Raw genomic sequence first — 23,104 nt, 5'->3', positions numbered from 1 at the left:
TTTGTTCATCTGTTACTGTGTCAAACAGGACACGCGAGTTGTTACTGCAGCTTCCAATTATTTCAGAAAAATAACAGGCCAGAACATTCTATACAGACTCATCACACTAAATCCTGTCCTTAAGTCCAGCAGCAGCAGCAGCAGCAGCAGCTTCATCAGCAGCAGCTTCATCAGCAGCAGCAGCAGCAGCAGCAGCAGCAGCAGCAGCTTCATCAGCAGCAGCTTCATCAGCAGCAGCTTCATCATCAGCAGCAGCAGCAGCAGCAGCAGCAGCTTCATCAGCAGCAGCAGCAGCAGCAGCAGCTTCATCAGCAGCAGCTTCAGCAGCAGCAGCAGCAGCACCAGCAGCAGCAGCAGCAGCAGCAGCAGCAGCAGCTTCATCAGCAGACTGTTTGCAAATGAGATGTGGCTTTAGCTTTTGTTTCTTTAGACAAACAAACAAATGCTTCAATGTGATGAACAAATAAAGTGAGTGACGCTGCTGTGGCCCTAAAAGTTTCTATTTTCATACTTTTTCTGATTAGACATCTCTTAAAGTGTCTTAATGCTTATAATTTTTGGGGGGAGAAATTGATGTTTTTCGTGTAAAATTGGAAAAGAGACAAAGAGAAGCGACCTGGCTGGTCCTGTGTCATACCAGAAGTCTTGTTTTGCTTTTTCATGAGGAGGCGGGGCCAGGCGGGGCCACTCACTCTAAATCAGGAAGCTCTGATTAAAACATGAAACATAAATATAGCTCAGACAATATGGATTTTAGAGCAAAAGAGTCTCACCTTTGTCTCGTCTCATGTTTTCTTAACCCCGTGACTAAAGTTAAAACATAATGAATAAAGATATTTTTTTTTCTTGCCATTCATAAAAGAAAATTGTTTACAATGATGCACAGTTTTATACATTTTGTTTGTCTTTACACCTTAGTTTCTTCTCAGATTTTGAATTACAGTCTCTGTTTGTCCACTAAATAGTTTTAAGAATAGTTCTTGGTCTTACATTCACATGAAATCAAGTCAAGATACATTTCATGACGTAGGGGGAGGTAAGTTTGAGCTTCAGCCAATCACTGTGATTTCCTTTGGTCTGTGATATATAATACACATGTAAGTCTGCCTGGACCATCAGACGGAAACATGATTGGACCTCTCACTGCCTTCATCTTTCTGAGCACCTTCTGTAAGTAAAATACAGGCATAGAATATATTAAATATCATGCTGATTCTTTTTTGGACATGTTCTTTTCTTTTCAGGTCAAAGTGCAGAGGAACAAATACCTGTGACAGTGGTTCAACCTGGAGACAATGTTACGTGACCTTTTGAGTATGTTGGATATGTTTACTGGTACAAGCAAACTCCAGGACAAATGATACAACAGATTGCAAGTGTATACTATCAAAAAAAAGATGTCAGTGATTCCTTTACAGATGAACGTTTCCAGTTCACTGCTGTGGATAATAAACGTGTTTTTGAGATCAGAAATATCAGAAAAGAGGACGAAGCAATCTACTATTGTCAAATAAGGGCTGGAACTGTCCAGAGCTTTGTGAACGGCACCGTTTTGGTTGTTAATGGTAAACTATTTGTATAACTTAGATTTATATTTTACTTATATTACAAAGCGTAAGTCCTGACACTTCCTGGTCTTGTCTTTGACACAGATGGAGCAAACTCACAGAGCTGTGTTCATGTGAGACAGAGTCCATCATCAGCTGCAGTGGCCCCAGGACGCTCAGTGTCTCTTCAGTGCTCACTTCAGCCCAAAAACAACAAGAGACAAATCCAGTGTCCACAACAGCACAACGTGCTCTGGTTCAGAGCTGGATCTGAGGAGCCTCACACTGGACTCATGTACAACTCTACAAACTCCAGCTGTGTGTACACACTGTCTAAAACTATAGAACGCTCCTCTGACACTGGGACATACTACTGCGCTGTGGACACATGTGGACACATCCTGTTTGGGACAGGAACTCAAGTGGACATAGGTACATCATATTTGTTCTAAAAGTCTTATCTGAAGTCTGTATTTTAATTCTAATAATTATAGTCTTTAAGGCGGGGCACTGAGGGAAAAATACTCTTAAATTTAAAGATGTAAGTTTGAAGTGTTTCCTGTAGTTTACTCACATAAATGTGAAAAAAAGGAAAGAAAAATATTTCCATCATGCCATGTTTTCATATAGATTAAAACATGTGTAAAATTGCACATATTTATGACATTTAAATCTTTTTGACAAAACATTTATGGAGGGGATTTTGGACATTTTATTTTGTTTTTGAGTAAACTAGATATCATTTCCATAAAGATTGTACATTTGCCATTCGGTGGTGATCTTTATGTCCCTATTGGATAAAAAAATATTTGTAACGTTTTTTTACATTGTCCCATAGACATCTATGTAAGTGGATTAAATGAAATAATAAAAACAAATTAGGAGCTGATTGGAGAATGTTGTTGTTTCCATACAAAAGCATATTTGTGTAGAGCAAACTGACCGTAAAAAAGGAAACATTAAAAACGTTCTGCCATCAGTGTCTGGTTTTAATATTAAAATTCTATATCCAAAGACTTAAGAATGTCATCTGTTCTCATAGTCTGTCCATCTATAGCCCTGTCAACAACCAGCCGCATATATAAATGTTAAATGTTTTCTTTGTTCAGCAATATGAATTCTTATATTTGTGACGCTTGCCTCAAATACACTGTTGGACAGTGGCGGCTGGTGGTGCAAAATATAGGGGGGGCTGTTTGACATGACCGTGTTTTTGTTTGATTGACATTGACAGTATGGATACATATTTTGAATTCACATTTACAACTGAATTAATTAAGTAAACACACTTTATTTCCACTTTATAAAATATCAGATCGTAAAGAGCAAAACAAAAATCTCAGTGATACTGTAACTTATAGTGCAGGGGTGTCAAACAAACGGCCCGCGGGCCGCATCCGCCAAACGTTTTAATCCGGCCCGCCGAACATTTCAAATTCATATTTAAAAAAAAACCAATAATAATATTTATTTATTTTTTTTCGTTCATAGAACCGTAGTTACATCCGTAACCGTTTTTATCGCTAAAACTACACGTCCCACAATGGTTGGAACTAGGTCATATAGGGAATTGGAAAGGAAGTGACGAAATCCAAGATGGCGGCGCTCTTGCGGCCCAAATCACTGTGGTTCACCATTTTGCTACACGGTTTTGGTACACCTGGTGTGCAAATAAATTTACTGTCTCGCAGCTGTCAGATAGCAGACTTGCTGGCCCGATGGTTAGAGACATGGTTTTGCGAATAGCGTTCGAGGGTTCGATTCCTGAACGGAGTTTTATTATCTCAAGTTTAACAATTTTTTTACAGTCTAGTTTGTTTTGGGATGAGTTAGCTACACTTTTGCTAATACAAAGTCATGGTATAAACTAGTTTTAGCCAAACAAAGTAAACCTCAAACTTAGGTTTAGGGGTTAGGGTTAAGGTTAGGGTTAAGGTTAAGGTTAAGGTTAGGGTTAGGGTCAGGGGTTAGGGTTTAGGGTTAAACCCAGACCCATGTGATTTACATTTTCACAATTCTTTGTTTTACATTCAATGCACACCCATTTAAATTGTTTCACCACCAGGAACTCATTGTTTGGTCCTTGTACACATCAAATGCATCGTAAACTTCAGGTTTGGACCCAAGAGTGACAATTATTGATGGATCAGCAGAATTAGCGGGACCGTTCGCCATGTTTACTACGGTCGACCACCTGTTTACTTCCGCCCGGCTCCTGCCATGTCGTCACGTGCATTGTCGTCACTTCCTCCTTTCGAATTCCCTATATGACCTTGTGCCAACCGTCCCACAATGCCGCTGGTGGCCGCCCCTCCCCCGCGCGGCTCTTCACTGTCGTGTGTGTGCTGCCGAGGGAGAAGTGCTGAGAGAAGTAAGATGCGCATTTGCATACTATTCATTGAATGTAGGCACCTACACAGACAGCGGTCGGCAACCTTTTCAACCTATGGCTTTATAGTCTCATAAATTCTCTGGTTAAAATTCAGTTTTTGATTCACTCTTTTTGAAGTGAAGGAGAAACCACAAAAAAACGGGTTATCTTATTGATGCAGAAAAATGACAAAACTTTGTAAGACATTGTCACATACAAATTTGCTATTTTCAAATTCATATTTTACATGTTGCTTAAGTGATGTGCCAATTTGAATGTTATTTCCATGTACACGCTCTAAATCTGAGGATTTAAATGTTCAGAGTTGCTACCTTGCATAATATTTTTATTGTATGGCAAATTTGAATCCCGATGATGATTATGTTTGTATGGGACAATTTCTAACAAAGTTTTGTCATTTTTCTGCATCAATAAGATAACCCGTTTTTTTGTGGTTTCACTTCAAAAAGAGTGAATCAAAAACAGAATTTCAACCAGAGAATGTATGAGACTATAAAGCCAAAGGTTGAAAAGGTTGCGTACATTCAATGAAATAGTATGATCTCCGTGAATGAGCACCTAGACCATGTAGACACCTGAAGACGTATTCTAATGATTCGCATCTATTCTGGGTGGGAGGAGACCAGATTTCAGGTTAACTCCCACCTAGAAGCTACTCGCCTTCTGATTGGCTGAGAAATCTGCACAGTGTCTGAAGTTAACTACAAAAAAGGGGGGGGAGACGCGGCGCGCAGGAGCGTGTAACAGTAGATTTAGCGTGTTTTGCATTGGTAGAACTGACGCTTCTAAGTGTACAGCAAAACACGCTGGAGAAAATGTGGTAAACGGGTTTAAACGGTTTTAACGGGCCGCGTGTGTCTTTTCATGCTCTCCCGCGTAGGGATGCGTACCGCTACGACGGACCTGATCTGGAGTTGTAAAAACGTTTCGGTTCAGGTCCAAAAAAAACGAAACCCCGGTGATTCGGTTCTGGATTCATGTAAAATTTAGCACTCAAATACTATATCCTTTTTGTTCTAGAAACTAGACCATCTTAAACCTTCCATTGATCGCGAAATTCACGCTGGAAAACACGTAAACACTGCTATGCGCCGCCGTCAATAGCGCACACGGACCCTAATTAGCGACGCACGCGTCTTCCGGGCTTAAGTTGAAGCCGGCGAAATAAGTTTAAAGATGCGAGAGACAGCGCGGAACCGTGTATCCACATGTGAACATTGAAGCCGGTGAGATCGCTGGCTTTATCTGAACTGTTTTAAACTGGGGTGCGATGTTGTGATTGTTTATGGATTGTTTACGTCGTCGCGTGTTAAAGGGGCGGGGTCAGCGTGGTCTTGTCCGGGTGTAAATATGAATGAAATAACTTAAGTGTTATGTTCCGGTGTGATGTATTTGGTATTAAGTAAATACAAAGGAAAGTCAAAGTAATATTGCTTAATTGCTGCATTCATTCATTGGAGTTTATTTTGTATTTGTATTCTACAGTTGTTAAATATGGTCTGGTGTTTAATGCTGCTAATATGATGTATTATTTTGATGTGTTGTGTAAAATATTTTCATATTCTACTTTTGATACTGATAAGTTGATGCTTTATAGTGATTCAAGTTGACTTTTATGCTAGTTTTTGTAACTCTGTTATTTTACACTGTGACTTAATTATTTACACTGGTGTATTGTCTGTTTTTACCTGACTTTTGATGCCAATGGATTTGCAAAATTAAAGAGTGGAAATGTGTCTAAAGGCAAAACATTGTATCAGATGAAACAGCTGCTTTGACCCTTGACCCAGACTGACTCTGTCAACAATACTCAACATGCTCTTGATGTTGAGTTGAGTCTTGAGTCGTTCCTCAAGTGAAACACATGAATGTGTGTTAACTGTTAAGCTATAGTTTAGCAGCTAGCTAGTAGCTTGTGATTTGTAAGTTGTAATTTCTGTTAAAAAACAGTGAATAAACCAGACAAGTTGAGTTTATTTCACTCTGCAGTTAAGCCTTGTGTTTGATAGTCGTCCTTGTTCAAGTGTCTTCAACTTAATTTAGCCAAGTAGCTTGTGTTACGCTGTTGTAACATTATGCAAATATGGCATGGTTCAGGTCCGGACCTGAACCTAAACCTCTGGATTTGAATCCGGACTTGAACCTGAACGTGGGTTTAGGTATGTATCCCTACTCCTGCTGGACTGAGCACAGGACGGACTTACGCAGGATTTTGACAAAAAATTGCTTCACGCGCTCTTATCTTTTGACTCAATACCGCTTTTTATATTTCATTTAAAGCTAATTTGCATTGTCGGTGGTACTTTATAAGAAAAAAAAAATGATACTAATTTATTTTATTTATATTGTAGAAATCAATAATCTAAGTGCAGCGGATCCGTAAACCAAGTAATAAAATAACTAAGGCTTACGCACCTCAGAGCAGAGGTCTGAACGAGGAAAGAGACGTCTGGTTTGGGAAACACGTGGATGTTAGAGCTGTGCTAAAAGTGAAGCTAATGTGGAGCTAACAAGAAAACTAACTTCTGTAATGATGCTCTGTGAGGAAAACATCCTGTACAAACCTGGACAGATCAGAAGCCACAGGTAAAAACACAGGTCAGAGTGTAATAAAGTCTGACCATGACTGTGAACACACTAATGTGACTGAACACAAACACAATGACCTCATTTGAGTCACTACATGAATCATTTTGTCACTGAGATCAACTTAAACTATGAAAATAGCAAACTCATATTGAGTTTGAGCAGAAACATGTCTGTGATATCAACATTTCACGTCATAAATCACATCAAAAGTCCATATTCCTGTTCCTGCTGCTGCATGAATATGGACTCAGTCTTTCACCTGCTGCACATTAGTGCAACAGTCTCAACAACTATTACTAGGCTGTAAAAAAGCTATGTATTTCTTATATTTTTTATTGTTTTATTTTGTACATAATGTTTGGCCCACGATTTGACAAAAGAGTTTGGTTTGATGGAACACTTTGGCTCATAACTTAACCTCCTTAAACGCTCCACGTGTGTTTGTATTTAGTGGTGTGTCAGTTCAGGTGTAAAGAGAACTACAGAGAACTACAGAGAACTACAGAGAACTGCACAGACATGGAACTGTTAGTTACATTTAAAAGGTTTTTTAAATCTTGAGAAATTTATTTTGTTAAGTCAAATACAATATTTTTCAGTTCCAAATACCTCTGACTAAATGTTTCTCTTGTAGATCAACTCTGAAGTTGTAATGCACATAAACTGAAGCACAGTGTTGGTGAAATTACACTTGTTTTTCTTAATACATTTCAGTTTATGAGAACAAACATTTTGTTATCTTATCTTAATTTCTTTTAATCGATCCAGTAATTGCTTCAAAAACAGCGTAGGCTATATAAAGCTATTTATTTCTTATATTTTTAATAGTTTTATGTCTTACGTTATGTTCAGCCCACGGCCCAAAATGAGTTTGACTCCCCTGTATATAGTGCATAGTAGACATTACTACATGAAGAAGAAATAAAAACACAGTCAATTGCTTTTGCCTGTTTCATAAAACAGCTTCTAAGTGGCATTAGTTACCTTGAACTACATGTGTAACATTTTACATTTTTATATTTAATCATCATAGCCATTATTGCTGTATGGGAAGTTGTTCTTAAATACATGTCATTTATAACATTCTTTCATAGGTTTTCTAATAACAAAAGCATATTTTTATGAATAGAAGTTAAGCAATAGCGTTAGCCTTATGCAAAGTAATAAACTAAAAAAACACTCCTCTGGTGTGTTTGTAGTCATGGTAACAGAGTTTGACACATCACCTGTCTCGGCTCGGATTGATATGAAATCAGCAGCTTTCACTTCAACACGACAAAAGCCAGCAAACAGTTGAGCAGCTCGTTTTGAGTCGTTTTGAGCAGTTTTAAGACGTAAACACGAAAAACACGGCGTGTGGCACTTCCTCGTAGGCGCGCGCACATGTCTGTGTCTCTAGCGTAAAAAGCGTAACTACTACATTCAAAAGGGCGCTCCAGATGGCGCCCGTCAGTCGCTATTTTCCTATGGCAAAAGCCATAGTGACATAGTAACTTTTGATTGTGATTTGATTGGCTAAAAATCCCCATTGCTTTTCTATGGGGCTTTGGGGCGCTTTTCAAACCGCCCCACGGGTACGAAAGAGACGCAGGCTGCGCCAGGCCGCAGGCAAAGTATACATCTATATCTATTTATAGATATATATATTATTATTTTACACATTTACACTAATAAGAATATAAGATATTTCTGAATAAATGATATTGTTTTAAACACAAAAAAAATTGACGTAGTTGGCAGATTGACGGGGGGCGGCGCCCCAGCGCCCATAATGGACCAGCCGCTGCTGCTGTTGGACCAGTTCGCTGCACTGTAGACAAGCTTCAGCCAATCAAATACAAACTGACAAACCGACACTTTAAAGGTCCCATAACATGCAAAATCGACTTTTCAGAGCTTTTAACCTTCTGACATTGCTATTTGTGCTTCATATATGTACCCAGAGTGTTTTTTTGATTGATTCCCGCAGTTTTTAGCTATATTACAGACTATCTCCTTTCCACGAATCTCCAAACTGACGGGCGGTGGGGCAAGACCGCGTCATAACCACAGGCACGCGTCATCATCCCCCCTCACCCCCCTCCCGCCTGCCGCCCCCTCCCCCCCGGCTCGGCGCTGCTCCAGACTCCCGTGTCTCCGTACAAGCCCATTTTGCTTCGATTTACGACAAAACACGGTTCAAAGAGGCCCAAAACTTCATTAATGATATCGCACTCTTTACTATTATCACAATGGTGAAGGTTTATGTGGCAGTTGATGCAGCAACCGGGAAAATAAACGGAGAGAAGTTCTATCTGATACCGAAAAACCTGGAAATAAGAGCGCAAAGGACATAGATATATCTGTTCTGCGCACGCTGTAGAATTAATACCAGTTTTATTTAGTCTCAAAGTAGTGTTGATCTGAAGTTCTATCGTTTCTCACTCACTGGCGCGGAGCTGCGCAGCGCGGAGCAGACAGCTGTGGGGCACACACTACGTCACGGGTTGGGCGGGGCACACACGCGCTCTGAGACTACGTCACGGGTTGGGCGGGGGAGCCAGATCGCTCTTCGCAAGGGTGGGGGCGAATCTCAAACCAAGCCGTCTGCATTTCCGGGTTGGTGAGGGGGTCCAAGGTCTGGGTGATATTTCTTAACTATTATGTTATGGGTGTTGCACAACCCTTATTATTATCAATTATACACTTAAGATAGACTACGAAACGTGAAAAAAAGAATGTTATGGCACCTTTAAGGAGCTCCACTCTTCTAGCTTCTACCAGGTGAATAACATGTCACTTCTTTAAATAGTTTCATTTCCACCTCCAGATCTGCATCAGGATCCAGTGACTGTGGCTCTGTCAGTCTTGTTGTCTGGCTGTGTGCTGGTGATCATCGTCCTCTGTGTGAAGAGAGTCTGTGCACACTGCAGAGGTGACTTATTCTAAATGTGGACCATTTCCTCTTACAGTTTAATGTGACTGTTTTGTAATAGTGTGGCATATTTTACAGATTCTCCTGATACTGTCACTCGTCCACAGCGTTCTGAAAATATGGTATGTGATGATAATGCTGAACAAAGAATTGTGCCGCTGTAGTATAGAGATTTTATAACATGTTTATTTCCTCTTCATATTTGCAGGGCACAAGTGCAGATGTGAACTACGCAGCGCTGAATTTCTCCTCTAGAAAAGTGAAACAGAGCAGTAAAAGAAGAGCAGAGCAGGAGTGTGTGTACTCCTCTGTGAGAGCAGACCAGCACAGATAGACCAGCCTCAAAGGAAACAGGCCGGAATATATAGACACTTTGTTTTTGTTGTAGTATTTTAAGTATTCTGCTTTTGTGCAAATGTTAGTCGTAATGATATCTTTTACAAAACATTTACTTTTTACCAATACTTTTGAAATATAAATGTCTTTAGGATGAAATCAATTGCTCTGTGAAATATAATAACATTTTGTAAAATAAAAGGCCCCACACACTGACTCCATGCTGTTCTCTTTGATTTGTTTGATTTTATTCCACATTATCCTTTTAAAAGTAGTTCAAAATACACATGAAAATAACAAGTGTCAACAATTATAATTACATGTATACATTTAAATTACTGAAATCATTTTAAGCTTTATTCCACCATATTATATAATTAAACCTGCAGTCGTCCAAATAAATACAAAAAATGATTTGTTGCCAAGTGCTGGTCCTGGACTGTGCCTATTTTAAAACTAATAAACAGACTAAAGTTACATATTTACACATTTCCATCATGTAAGAATCGTGTCCTATAGAATTCTTATCTTCTTTAAGTTTACTGCCTCAGAATGAGAGATTTGATTCTACTTCACATGAACAAAAGTGACATAAGTGAAGACACATTCTGTTTCTGCCGCTTCAATCGTCCGATGCAGCGCGGCTTCACAGTCCGACCGCTTTATCCTCACCTGTTTTGTAAGAACAACATTATAATAAGAAGAATGTATTGAATAAGAAACATTAATATTAACATATTTTTTGGTACCTCAGTTCTTTGTTGATCGTGGCCTTGTTTAGTTTTTTTGTTGAGATTCTTTGTGGTCAAACAAATGAGAGTAAAACAGACGAGACCCAAGAAACTACTCAGCAGGATAAGAGCCAGATTAGCCTCATGTAAAACACACCTGCATTTCTCTGTGAGGGAAAAACAGAATCAACTATAAAGAACACAATTATGTACATTTACACATTCAACCGTGTTTGGACCTGTAAACAACACAATCTAATAAGTCTGTAAATACCTGTATCATTGACTGTGGTTCCATTTCCAAAGAGAATGAGTCCACAGGCTGCCACAGCACAGTGGTACGTCCCGGCCTCAGAGACACTCATGGTTTTGGACAAAGTGTAGAGACATTTGTGAGGACCAGGACCTTCTGTGCTCCTGTCACACTGACCAGAGCTGTTCCTCTGAGTGTAGACTAAACCAGGACCAGAGTCCAGTCCAGATCTGAACCACCAAACCATGTGCTCCTCAAAACACTGAGCATTCTCAGTTTGGACCCAACACTGAAGATCCACAGAGTCTCCTGAGTCTACTGGACCAGAGAGATCTGGACTCACCACGCTCACGCCTGAGTCTGGACCTGAAGAATGTCATTATATGTCAAAGAGATTCAAGTAAGCTACAGAACATAAATGACAAAATATCAAAGTAGTTTACCTTTAACGTTCAAAAATATGGCACTTACAAAGGTCATACTTCTGAACAGTAGTTGTACTTTCACACAGTAGTAAAACCCAGTGTCACTCGGCTGTGCTGCATCAAGACTCAGTACAAAAGATCCAGGTTCTTGTTTAGTTTTAATGGAAGAATGTGGAGATCCATATGATGTTTTATCATCAAATGACGGAGTTCCTCCTAAAGACTCAGGCACATTTCCAGAGAGTCTGATCCAGTACAAAGTTGTGCTGCTGCTGTCAGAAGAATCACGAGGACATTTTAGAGTCACTGTTTCTCCAACATTGAAAGTCTTTGCCTCAAACACAGAATCACTGGCACATCCTGCAAAACAAAGAGAATAATTCTTAGAACAGTTTCTATTATTTCCATCATAGAAACAAAGTTTACATCAGAATATTTGTTAATAAATACAAAACAAAGTAAGAATGAAATTACTTTTTAGATTATTTGCGTACATAAAAGTGTTGTAAATACTTACGTGCCAGTGTGAGGAATGGCAGTGCACATAGCAGATGGAACAAGATCATTTTGACCCACTGAATAGAACAATCTTCTGCCAGCGCTTTATAAAATGTTGCCTTATTATAATGATATAAGTGGGAGGAGCACTTCAGAACAATCTGATTGGTCCGTGATACTTCGCTTCACCACCAGGGAAATAACAACAACAAACATTTCACATTAAATTACATGATTCACACATTTTAATTCATACTTTGCTTGTTTGGAGAATACTCCAATGTTCTGAGCGTCTGTAGCAGGAAAATTATCCATATGTTTTATCATTTTAGTCATTGGAACGTCTCAGAGTTTAGCCCAACTCTGTCCAAACTAAACAAAAGGAAACATTTTGGACGATGGAAGAAACCCATCCAGGCACAGGGAGAACATCCACACTTCATACAACGACTCAATATTCAAATCCATGTTGCTCTGAGGTGATTTCTGTGTTTCATTTAATGAAAACATGAAAACAGTGAAAATGAACATGAGCCATTGCACTGCAGATCCAGCCCAAACTACAAAGGAGATGACAACAATCAATCAATATATAACACATAAAACACGAGGGACGACTGACCTCTTCCCCACACGGAATTATCAAAAGGGAAGAGGAAGTCACGGCCCCCAAACTTATACCAGTGCCACAAGGGGAACACACGAAGAAGAAGTAGGGACTGGAGGACCAATACAGCACAGTAAATCAAGTACCAGTTATATTAAACACAATCATTAAAATAAAGAATAATAATGATTTTGTGTAATTATAATACAATAATATATGGACTGGTTACATAAGGGACAAAGAATGGTGTCACGTCTTCAACATGGGGCAGTTTAGAGTATTTTGGGATGTATCCTGAACCATGACCCCATTTGAAAAGGAGTCCAGCCCTGGAAATGTTGGGGAATTTGACCCTCACACTGCTGTGAGTTTACAATTTCAAATACAATATGCACATGCAGAGTTCTCCGATAAACAGACATATTTCCCTCTTGCCCCCAAGCACTTCCTGGTTGTGTTCTCTGGTTGTCCCTTCCTTCTCCATGCTCTCAGTGCCGTGGTGAGGTTATTCTCATGATAGAGGCTCCTGTGTGGTCATTGTCCCCCAAACTCAGGGTGAAGCTCCACTGTCATGGCCCCACACCAAGGGAAGTCTCACCAAGCATTAAAACTACAATGTGGGTAAAGACTACAATGAGATATGGACGACACACAGAAACCATGATAAACTTTAAATCAATAAATAAATGTACAAACTATTATTGGAATTAAAGGTGGAATATTAATTATACATTAAACATGAAAGTATGTGAATATAAAGGGTTTGTGAGAGATAAGGACAAACTTAAAATACTGCATGTGTTGAAAAACACAAATAACCTTCTATAAAGCATAGGTGTCAAACTCTGGCCCGCGGGCCAAATCCGGCCCGCCAGACGTTTTAATCCGGCCCGCCGAACATTTCAAATTCATATTTAATTATTATTGTTATTTTTTAAATCGTTTCATAGAACCGTAGTTACATCTGTAATCGTTTTTATCGCTAAAACTACGCGTCCCACAATGCCGCCGGTGGCCGCCCCTCCCCCACGGGGCTCTGCTGCACTTCAAGCACTTTTGAGCAGAAGTTTAGTGGTGTGTCAGTTCAGGTGTACAGATAACTACACAGACATGGAAATGTTAGTTAGTACATTTAAAAGTTTTTATTTAGATCTTGAGAAGTTTATTTTGTTATAAAGTCAAATGTTTATCTCTGTGAAGAACTGTAGATCAACTCTGAAGTTGTAATGCACATAAACTGAAGCACAGTATTGTTGAAATTACACTTGTTTTTCTAAATACAGTTTGTGAGGGAGAAATGAATCAACAATGTCTGTGGTGGCGATGAAGTCAGACAATGTCTGTGGTGGCGAGGGACGATGTCCCAGGGTCCTCTGTCCTTAGACTCTCCTTCTCGGCCAGGAAAAACTACAAAAAAAACCTCTTTGGGAAAAAAGCGTAGAAACCTGGAGGAGTTCCAGTGAAGGAGAGATCCAACTCTCACAGACGGACAGACGGACACGAGGGAGACTGGAGCTGGACCCACTCTTCAGGCAGATGAGGGACCGTCTGAGTCGAGCTGGACCCACTCTTCAGGCAGATGAGGGACCGTCGGAGTCGAGCTGGACCCACTCTTCAGGCAGATGAGGGACCGTCTGAGTCGAGCTGGACCCACTCTTCAGGCAGATGAGGGACCGTCTGAGTCGAGCTGGACCCACTCTTCAGGCAGATGAGGGACCGTCGGAGTCGAGCTGGACCCACTCTTCAGGCAGATGAGGGACCGTCTGAGTCGAGCTGGACCCACTCCTCAGGCAGATGAGGGACCGTCCACACAGGGCACACTGCAAATTTCATAAAACTAACCAAGATTAATTCACTTAAATCTAGATAAAAAAGCTTACTTATCTTGTTTTGAGAATTTTTCACTCATTAAACGCTAAATGTGTAAGATTATTAAGCTTATTTCAAGAAAATATATATATTTTTTCTTATTTAGTTTTTAAATCTATAATCTAGTAAGAATACATGCAAAACAAGCAGAACAAGTTTTCAGACGTTAAAAATAGGAGCCTTTCTTAAAACAAGAATATTTTAGGTACAATAACTTTTTTTTCCTAAAAATAAGAATGTGACATCCATAACATTTTAATATGCATTTATTGAATGCTTAGGCACATAATTTCAAAACCACTACAAATAAGGTAATAAACAGAACCCTTACAATATCCAAATCATCTTTAGTTTTTACTACAATGACATCTTCAAGGTTATATTTTGTCATAACGTACACACAGCTGTTGAAATTGATTGGATAATATCATGTATAGTCAAGAAGTTTTTCAACATCTGTCAGTTCTGTTGCTTGCGCAAGGTTAGGTACAGCAATTTCATATGCAAGAAAATCTGTTTAAACCCATTGTTTCATAAACCTGGTATTCAAAGCAATATAACGCACAGTTAACAATGAAAATATTTTTTACAAGCCCAAAGGTGGGAATTGAACCATTTGCAGAGATGATTATCAGAGACCTATCACAAATGTATTTGTTACCATACAGAACAAGCCACTTCACCCTCACTGCATGTTGTACATTGTCCATCCCTAAGAAATCTCTAACTTTTGTTCTGACATGTTCAATATTAGCAACTTCTGAAACAGGACCCAATTCTTTCTCATGTAAAAAAATCGGGTGCTCGGTGCCTGCTTCATTTTGACAACATTCCAATAAGTGATTGTGATTTACAAGGGACTTACACACATTCTTAAAGTTCAGTTTGGAAGACCATTGTTTAAAGAAACAGTGTTTAGACTCAAATCTCATGCACATATGCCTTATAACAGGTCCCAGAGACATCATCTGAGAAGGTAGATGCAGCATGTAATGTTGCTTTGGGATTATATTATTTTCTGGGAAGAGTTGTCTAAATAGCTTGAGATGATCTTCTATCATTTGTTTCAGTTTTAACACAGTTTTAACACAGTTTGTACAGACACAACATGGGCAAAAAGTATTTTTACAATTTCAATTAAATCCAAAATAAAACGGACATGGGGATTTTTCTCTACACTGTCCAAGAGGAATGGCAAAATCTATATCAATATCAGCATTTGCCCAGATGATTGTTTGAGTTTATTGTCATTTGAGGCTAATGTAGCAACACTTATTGGAGGACTTATCACGCACGTCTACTGAAGAAAAAGGAAATGTCTGCATCGCTGCATTAAACATGTCCAACTCCAACTTTCCAGAGAGAATAAGGTATTTCAACACACACTTAATTTCCATAGGTGCTACACCTTCAAGAATAATGTGCATAATATTCTGTGGCATTTGCTCTATTAGATTAAAACCTGGAAAATCAACCAACTTGCTTTGTCGGTTTATGCCATAGTTTTGAGGGAGGATTTTAAGAATTCAGTGCTAGCCCTTTCGATTTCGATGCACTGCCTAATGTGTCGGTCCATTGTCCTTTTAGTGAAGCTCCTTTCATTAAAGTTTACATTCACAATGACGACATTTGCTGTATGCAAAACCAACTCCTTCCTTAAAACCTGCAAGCTCATGCTGGGCAAGTGTGTCACCGCACACAGCGACAACTGCACCAGTTAGGTGAAATTGCCCATTCACAGTATCAATATTTATTCCATTGTACAGGAACTTCAAATCCTGGTCTATTCTAGTTAATATAACATCTACCCCGCACTCATCAATGTCCTTTGCCTTCGCTATTGCAAGGAGTCGGATTGATGCAAGCTTTGACCTAAACTTTGGGTCTATGTTGCCTAAAGTGTAATAAAACATTAGTAATTTATTTACTGCTGCATGTGAGTCCAGTGGATTACAAATTTCAATCTCATCTGAGTACAGTATCACTTGTAAAGCAGATTTCTTTTTAGAAAACAATGGATGGGTTTTGAAAATGCTTCCATCATTAATGTCATATACAAAACTGTCTTTGGGGCAACTTTGTGGACTGGTGTTGAGCATTTCAAATATTTTTGAGTTAGACAACAGTTGTTTAAGACTTTCAATAAGCGGGACATAGTAGAAACACTTGTTTTTGATTGCAAGAACCCTTGATTCTCCCTTTTTAACTCTGCAGGCATACTTGGAAATGATAATCTCCTCAGGTGTGACAGGGTTACAAAGCTCCTGCATTGCTCTGTCCTGCATGTTCGCTGTGGAAAATACGGCAAAAGGATCTTGAAAGTGATCCAGTGTTGATAGAACCTCTTCTTGTAAATGTTCAATGTTGGAATGTCTTTCAAAGACAGTCCTGATGTTCTCTCTTAGGGAACTCAGAAGTGCCACTTGATACTGCTGGATGCCTGAGACAATGTTGTTAACGCTTCTCTGAAAAACATACAATCATTGAAAAAAATAATCTTAAAAAACAAACATAACATCTCAATAAAAAAAAAAAAACATAACAAGGTAGACAACAAAATATCCTTCATCAAATGAATTAATACATTTTAATAATATACTCTCTTTGTTTAGTATAAAAATGATAAAGCGTGTTCTTCATCTTTTCACCAATATAGGCCAAACAAATGAACTAAAAAAATTAACTAGCAGCAGCTATAGATGTATTGGCAAGATATACAATTTGAATTATTAAAACCAGATTTTTTACCTGCGTGTGTAAAAATCTGATCGTAAGATCGCAAAATATTTACCTAGGTAATTTATTCTGACTATTGCACATTGTCCTACTTTTGTTCTGAACTTGACTCTACTTTAATTTCTGTGGAACTATGCATAACCACATTTTTTTATACCTGCCATGCTAGTATCAAAATATAAGAATGGCCATGTTTTTATGTTTTTACATCACATTGACATGACTCCAAATATGCCTGGTAAAAAAATAAAAACAAATCTTACCTGAGATAGGTGGCATTGCTCCCGCACACCAATAGCAAATGCAGCAGCACATCTGGCAAGATCCATAGTTGCTCTTCCACTCTACAGAACGGGGAAAAAGTATTATAGTTAGTCCAGCATTACTATTCTGTAAAACCTCAATCAACCAAAGCCAATATTTTAATTTTGTCAATTTGTTCATGCAAGAACCTGTACCTGACGCACGCAACGTTAAGAGGAGATGGAAAAAAGTTCTATGAGCACTGGGTAACCATGGTAACCATGCACTGCACGCCCAACCAACACCGTGTTGATGGTGCACCTCTCTAGACCATTAATAAGGCCACTATAATAAGGCCACTAAAGGCAAAGGACTCGCTCTCTCATCTCAGGAGCGCTCACAGATCTGAGGCTCATCGCAGGCCAGAGCACTCTGTGCGCAGTGACAAACACAGCATACGTACCAATGCAAACATGTAGGCTAGATTTCATACAAATAGCCCGTTTTGGGGGTCTCCAGGAGAATTGTTACGCAAAGACATTTATTTACTAAAGCGTCTCGACTCGAAATAACGGAACAACTGTACTCCGTATTGCGCATCACGAATAAAGTAATCATAAAATCATAAATCGTTACATTACCTGATTCTGACATTGATCTTCCACCTCCACAAAACTTCCCGGTGGCTCCTGTTGCTCCAGCGTTGCAGATGAAGCAGACGCGGTAGATGGCGTGTCCGCTCCGGGTACAGCGCGCACCTGCTCCGCCCCGTACCTTGTTTCGGTGCAGTCTGAAAAAACAACTGTACCAAAGTTTTCTCGTCCTATGGCTGCTGCGTTGGATGTGGTGGTCAGCCATCCTCTTGGAGGGTTCCCAGTAGCTAAATAATGCGAATGCGTGCGTCGGAGATGGTAATAAAAGGAGTTGAAAACACGATATTCCTCGGCGCATCCATCCACTCCACAAATGACGCGGAAGTCTGGGCTCCGACCATGTGCAGTATTAATATGACTTAAAAGGGACACACACCTCCAACAGGCCATGATATCCCAAAAGCAGAAAATCACTTTTGTAGATAAGTCTGTCGTGTCTTCTTCTCAAATTTGTTTGAATGGAGAATAATCTGCCGCGCTAGGTTTGGACAATACCAACAAACACCGTGGGATTATTAAAATAAGAAGGGGAAATAATGAACAACAGTGACCCGAAAGCGCATACAAAATAAATGACAGAAAAAACATAAATATGTATATCAAGCATGTTTTATAAAAAAATGAAACAACGACATAGATTAATTTAGTTTATTTAATTCATTTTGTCAGTGGAACATTCCGGCGGGATCAAGCGGAAGCGATGACTTTGACTTGGTCAAGGCCACTCAATAAAGTTTATTTAGTAATGCAGTATTGTTACCATGTTTTATATATTGTACGTCCCATATAATATTATAAAAATTGCATGTATATTTTTGGAGATCTTAAATTGCAAGGTGGTATGAATTTGTACAAAATCAATGTTACACCCCCATGGCCATTTCCAAATGGTTGTGACCCAGAGCGATCTGCGCATCGATCTTGCGTATCTTGCGTCATCAGTCAGTCGAGAAAAAAATGGTCGTAAATGGTAAAATGGTAATTTCTCTTTTATATTAGTCAAATAACTAATGCTTTGCAAGAATTGAAAAGTGATACAATTTTGGTCAAATCATGGGTAGAGCTGCAATACAAGAATTTTTAAGCATAAATTGTGGCTAATGTAGAAGGCTTACAGATGCTAGTTAGCTTAGCAACTATTGCACTTAGCTAGCTGCGTTGGCGCCACACTGGACCACAGAGTGTCCACACAGCACATTTGTATAAATTAGGTATAATACAGGAGTGAAATTTTCAATGTGTTTAAAGAAAATAAAATTTACTCTTTCATTTTATTTGAAACGTTGGTGGGGTTATTTCTTGGCATGCTAATCAAGTCTTCAAAACGTTGCTTATATCATGTAGCTGAAACTAATGACTCAAATAAAAAGCATTTTAGATATTTGGACTTTGTCAGAAATTGTATTACTTGGTGGCCAATCTTTAGGTTTATTTTAAGTTGTTAGTTTACTTTGGTAATTGAACTAACTTAATTTAATTAATTTAGCATTAATGTTTTCTATAGTAATAATCATGAATCATTTAATTTGTTTGACAGGTGATAAAGCCATGGAGAAACTGGATGATGTCACAGTATCTATCTTAAAAGGTAACGTAAAGTATATTGTCTTGGTGTCTACATGCTCTACATTGTATGAACAATGTATGTTGTCTTTTTGTCGTAATTAGCTGCCAACATTGATGAGAGCTTGCTTTCAACACTGAGTCGTGATGATCTGAGGGACCTTTTGCTTGGGCCAGAGCATTTCAGAAGAAGGAAACAATTGTGGTCATTATTCAATCCAGAGGTATTTATTATTTTGTTAAAACATTTGGTTCTACAAATGTGCATTATGTTTAGTACTTGCAGTTCATTGTTTGTTTATTTCTGTAACACAGCAAGACCATACTGTTACTGCAAAGCAGGCTTCGATTATCCCTCAGACCACTGCTTCTCCCAATACAACCCCATTGAAGACCCTGCAGCTCCCCTGTCCACCGGAATATGTGGTCTACACCGATACTGAATTGGAGCAGTGCCGAAAGAACTACTGTGACATGGCCAGCACTGGCACGGAAGAGTGTATCATGTCTAAAGAGTTAAGATGCAGGCTGGTGAGGAAGACCATTACAAGTATGGTGTCTCTACTTAGAGCAAGCCCCGGTCAAATGGTCCAATATCCCCCCAAAACCGATGTCACTGCAATGGCTAAAAGAATCGTGGAATACTACTCAATGCTGCAGGACAAGGATGACTGCACAAAATATGTATGTATGATTCTTTTTGTTTTTGCTTTTTAGACTAAATGTTGTTCTTTTTGGTGCAACCATGAAAATAATTTACAATTTGTTTCCAGGGGAGCATTAATGCCTACCTGCTAAAAAGATTGCAAAATATAAAATCCCCAGTTAAAAAGCAGGATCCGACACCTGAGAGAGGCCGGCCAAAGAAAAGGCGGATTGACTTCTTGAGTGACAAAGAATTAAATGAGGAAAAGGCAGATTATGATGCTGATGCTGATTCCAGTGGGACATCGACCAGTGGGGGGCATCAACCATTCTGCTTTCACCAGCCAGCAATTCTGATGATGATTTTAATTCAAATTCATGTAAGTACCCTACAGTATGTAACATACTCCATACACAAAATCTGTTAAACAATATTTTCTTGATAAGCATTATTTGACCATATTTGGATAACTCAAAATGCATTCTTGTCAAACCATATCAGTAAGGTAAAACCTGAAGTCAGTTCTTTGGCTAATTTACTGCGCAAACTTCCGCCCTAAATTCTTGCAGTGGAGGATATTTTATCATTTTATTACATTTTTAACAAGTCCTATCAGCTTTCAATAGTAAATTAAAATAATAGTTGACTGAAATGTTCTTTGATTTTTCCATTTTAGTGGAAGAGGATAGTCTGCTGATACAAGTCAGGCACTACAAAACACTCCAGGAAACGTATAGGAAGCCAAAGCCAAACCAAGATGCGGTTATCCAGTTATTGGATCTTGAGTTTCAGGCCAGAAGGGCATACATTGACTCAAATGCCACCAGAGAGGAGAACAGAGCTGCCCAAATCTTGGAAGCATATCCATGTTTCAAGGAGCTTCATAATGTAAGTTATAATAAGTCAGATTTGATTTTACTGTTGCACCAAATAATCTTCTTTTCTCATTTCAGGTTTTGGGTGAGCTACGCAGGATTTTGGACTCATCCAATGATAAATTCCTGGATCAAGTTCGACAGATGGGGGGAGTTCTGCTCCAGAGTCCACTTTTATGGGGTGTCTAAAAAAGCAATGAAGCCACCTATGATGATGGAACAAAGTAAGTTTTATTAGTGGCTTTATTTATACCTCAAATTTACTGTATGGAATTTTATTTTTAGTTTTTGTTACAGCTGATGCCCACATTGCGTTGAAGGCGCTACCAGCACTCTTTCCCTCTTCAGCGCTTCCGCCCAAAAAAATGGGGTGTGCCAGTGAGGCTTTATTGCACAGCCTTAAGGTAAAATGCTTTTTATAGAGTTGCATTAAGAACACACTAACAGTTGACATTTACAACACCCAGATAAAATGTATTGTTTTTCTGTTTAATAGCCTTCAGAAGACCCATGTTTTTCTACAAAAGAGAACTCTCTCCTGTCCTGTACTACTTTTCGATGGTTGCAAGTGCATCATTGCGGTGGGCAATACACCAGTTGCAACATTAGATAAAGAACAGCTTGGTGAGGGGGTAATTTATCTTATGTCTTATTATTACACTTTCCATCTGACGTACCCCAAATGTGTGGCAACCTTACTGTCTGTCATGCAGACAGAAGTACTTCAGGATGCCATTCATGAGAGCGACACCACCTCCTCATACAAAAAAGCCCTGGCAGAGTGGCGTGATTTCATTGGATAGTAGTGCTGTATTTTGGAGATGGAGGAAGGGGATTTTAGAGTGTCTGTTTTTCTCTTCATTGTTTTTTTGTATTTGTTGAAATTGCAGCTTTGTTCTAAAAGCGTTCACATGCAAGATTTAGGTGAGCAAGTTTAAGGTCTTTGCTTTGTGAATGTTTGTGCCACAAAATGTTTTTGCAACAGTAAATCTGTGTGTCCATTACAGATGTAATTTTATACTTAGCTATGGCACTGGATTGTTCAAGATTTTGTCAACGTGTACAATATTTTAGAAAATAAAGATATTGACACTCATTTTGAGTTTCTTTTACTTTTTCTTAAAATAAGCAAATTAAGAATTTAAGATTTATTTGCTAAAATTAAGTATAAATAAAACTAATAATAAGCTTTATATTCTAGTTTTAAGATTTTCTACCTTAATTTGCTGCTTACAATTAGTGTTTTATGCTTAATTTTAGATAATTTAATTTGGATTGTTACTTAGAATAAGTGTTTTTAGCTTATTTTAAGAGTTATACCCACTTAGAAAAAAAGTCTTATTTCAAGAATTCTTGATAAGTAAAATTCACTTACCCCACTGGCAGATAATTTCACTTAATTCAAGTAGATTTTCCCCTAAAACAAGTGTATTTTTCTAGTTTTAAGGTGGTGTAAATTTGCAGTGCAGGGACCACTTCACCAGGGGAGGGGCATCTGGGTCCACAGGTCCTCAGGAGTGAGAGAAAGAAAAAGAAGGCGGTGAACAGTTTGCAAGTGGAATTAAAAAATAAATATTGTTTGATAGCATAAGTAGTCAGAAGAAGAGGATAGTGCTCAAGCTGTCATATTTCCCCCAGCATAGTTACTCTTAGGGCAGCGTAGCTAAAGCTGTGTGTTTATATTTCTGTTCCTAACTAGTCTGACCATAAGCGATTTCAAAGAGGAACGTTTTAAGCCTGGACTTAAATGAAGAGACTGTGTCAGCATATTTAACATGGGTCGGGAGCTGATTCCATAACACAGGAGCTTGGTAGCTAAACGCTCTACCTCCTACTGTGCTTTTAGAGACTCTTGGGACCACCAGAAGGCTCTACCTCCTACTGTGCTTTTAGAGACTCTTGGGACCACCAGAAGGCCAGCATTCTGAGAGCGAAGAGCTCTGTTTGGATGATATGGTTCTATAGCATCTTTGAGGTAGGATGGGGTCATGTCATTTATGGCTTTGTAGGTCAAGAGTAGAATTTTGAATTTGATTCTAAACTGGACAGGAGCCAGTGAAGAGACTTCAGCACTGGCGTAATGTGCTCTCTTCTTTTTGTTCCTGTTAGTAATCTTGCTGCTCCATTCTGAACCAGTTGAAAGCTTTTTATGGAGCTTTTAGGACACGCTGTGAGCAGGAGTTACAGTAGTCTAATCTAGTCGTTACAAATGCATGGATAAGTTTTT

General features: G+C 38.9%; 1 long non-coding RNA gene across 1 annotated transcript; it reads left to right on the top strand.

The window, feature by feature from the left end:
• Nucleotides 1–19,313: 19,313 nt before the first annotated feature.
• Nucleotides 19,314–20,027, top strand: LOC140346828 (uncharacterized). The gene is made up of 3 exons (XR_011924338.1): nucleotides 19,314–19,381; nucleotides 19,462–19,580; nucleotides 19,672–20,027. It is a non-coding gene; the product is annotated as an uncharacterized lncRNA (long non-coding RNA).
• The last annotated feature ends 3,077 nt before the right edge of the window (nucleotides 20,028–23,104 follow it).

Source organism: Eucyclogobius newberryi, unplaced genomic scaffold (assembly GCF_026437365.1).
Source record: "Eucyclogobius newberryi isolate DKJ021-1_F unplaced genomic scaffold, fEucNew1.0.hap1 SCAF_11, whole genome shotgun sequence".
NCBI classification, from domain to species: domain Eukaryota; kingdom Metazoa; phylum Chordata; class Actinopteri; order Gobiiformes; family Gobiidae; genus Eucyclogobius; species Eucyclogobius newberryi.
This window is presented reverse-complemented; position numbering and strand designations above follow the sequence as displayed.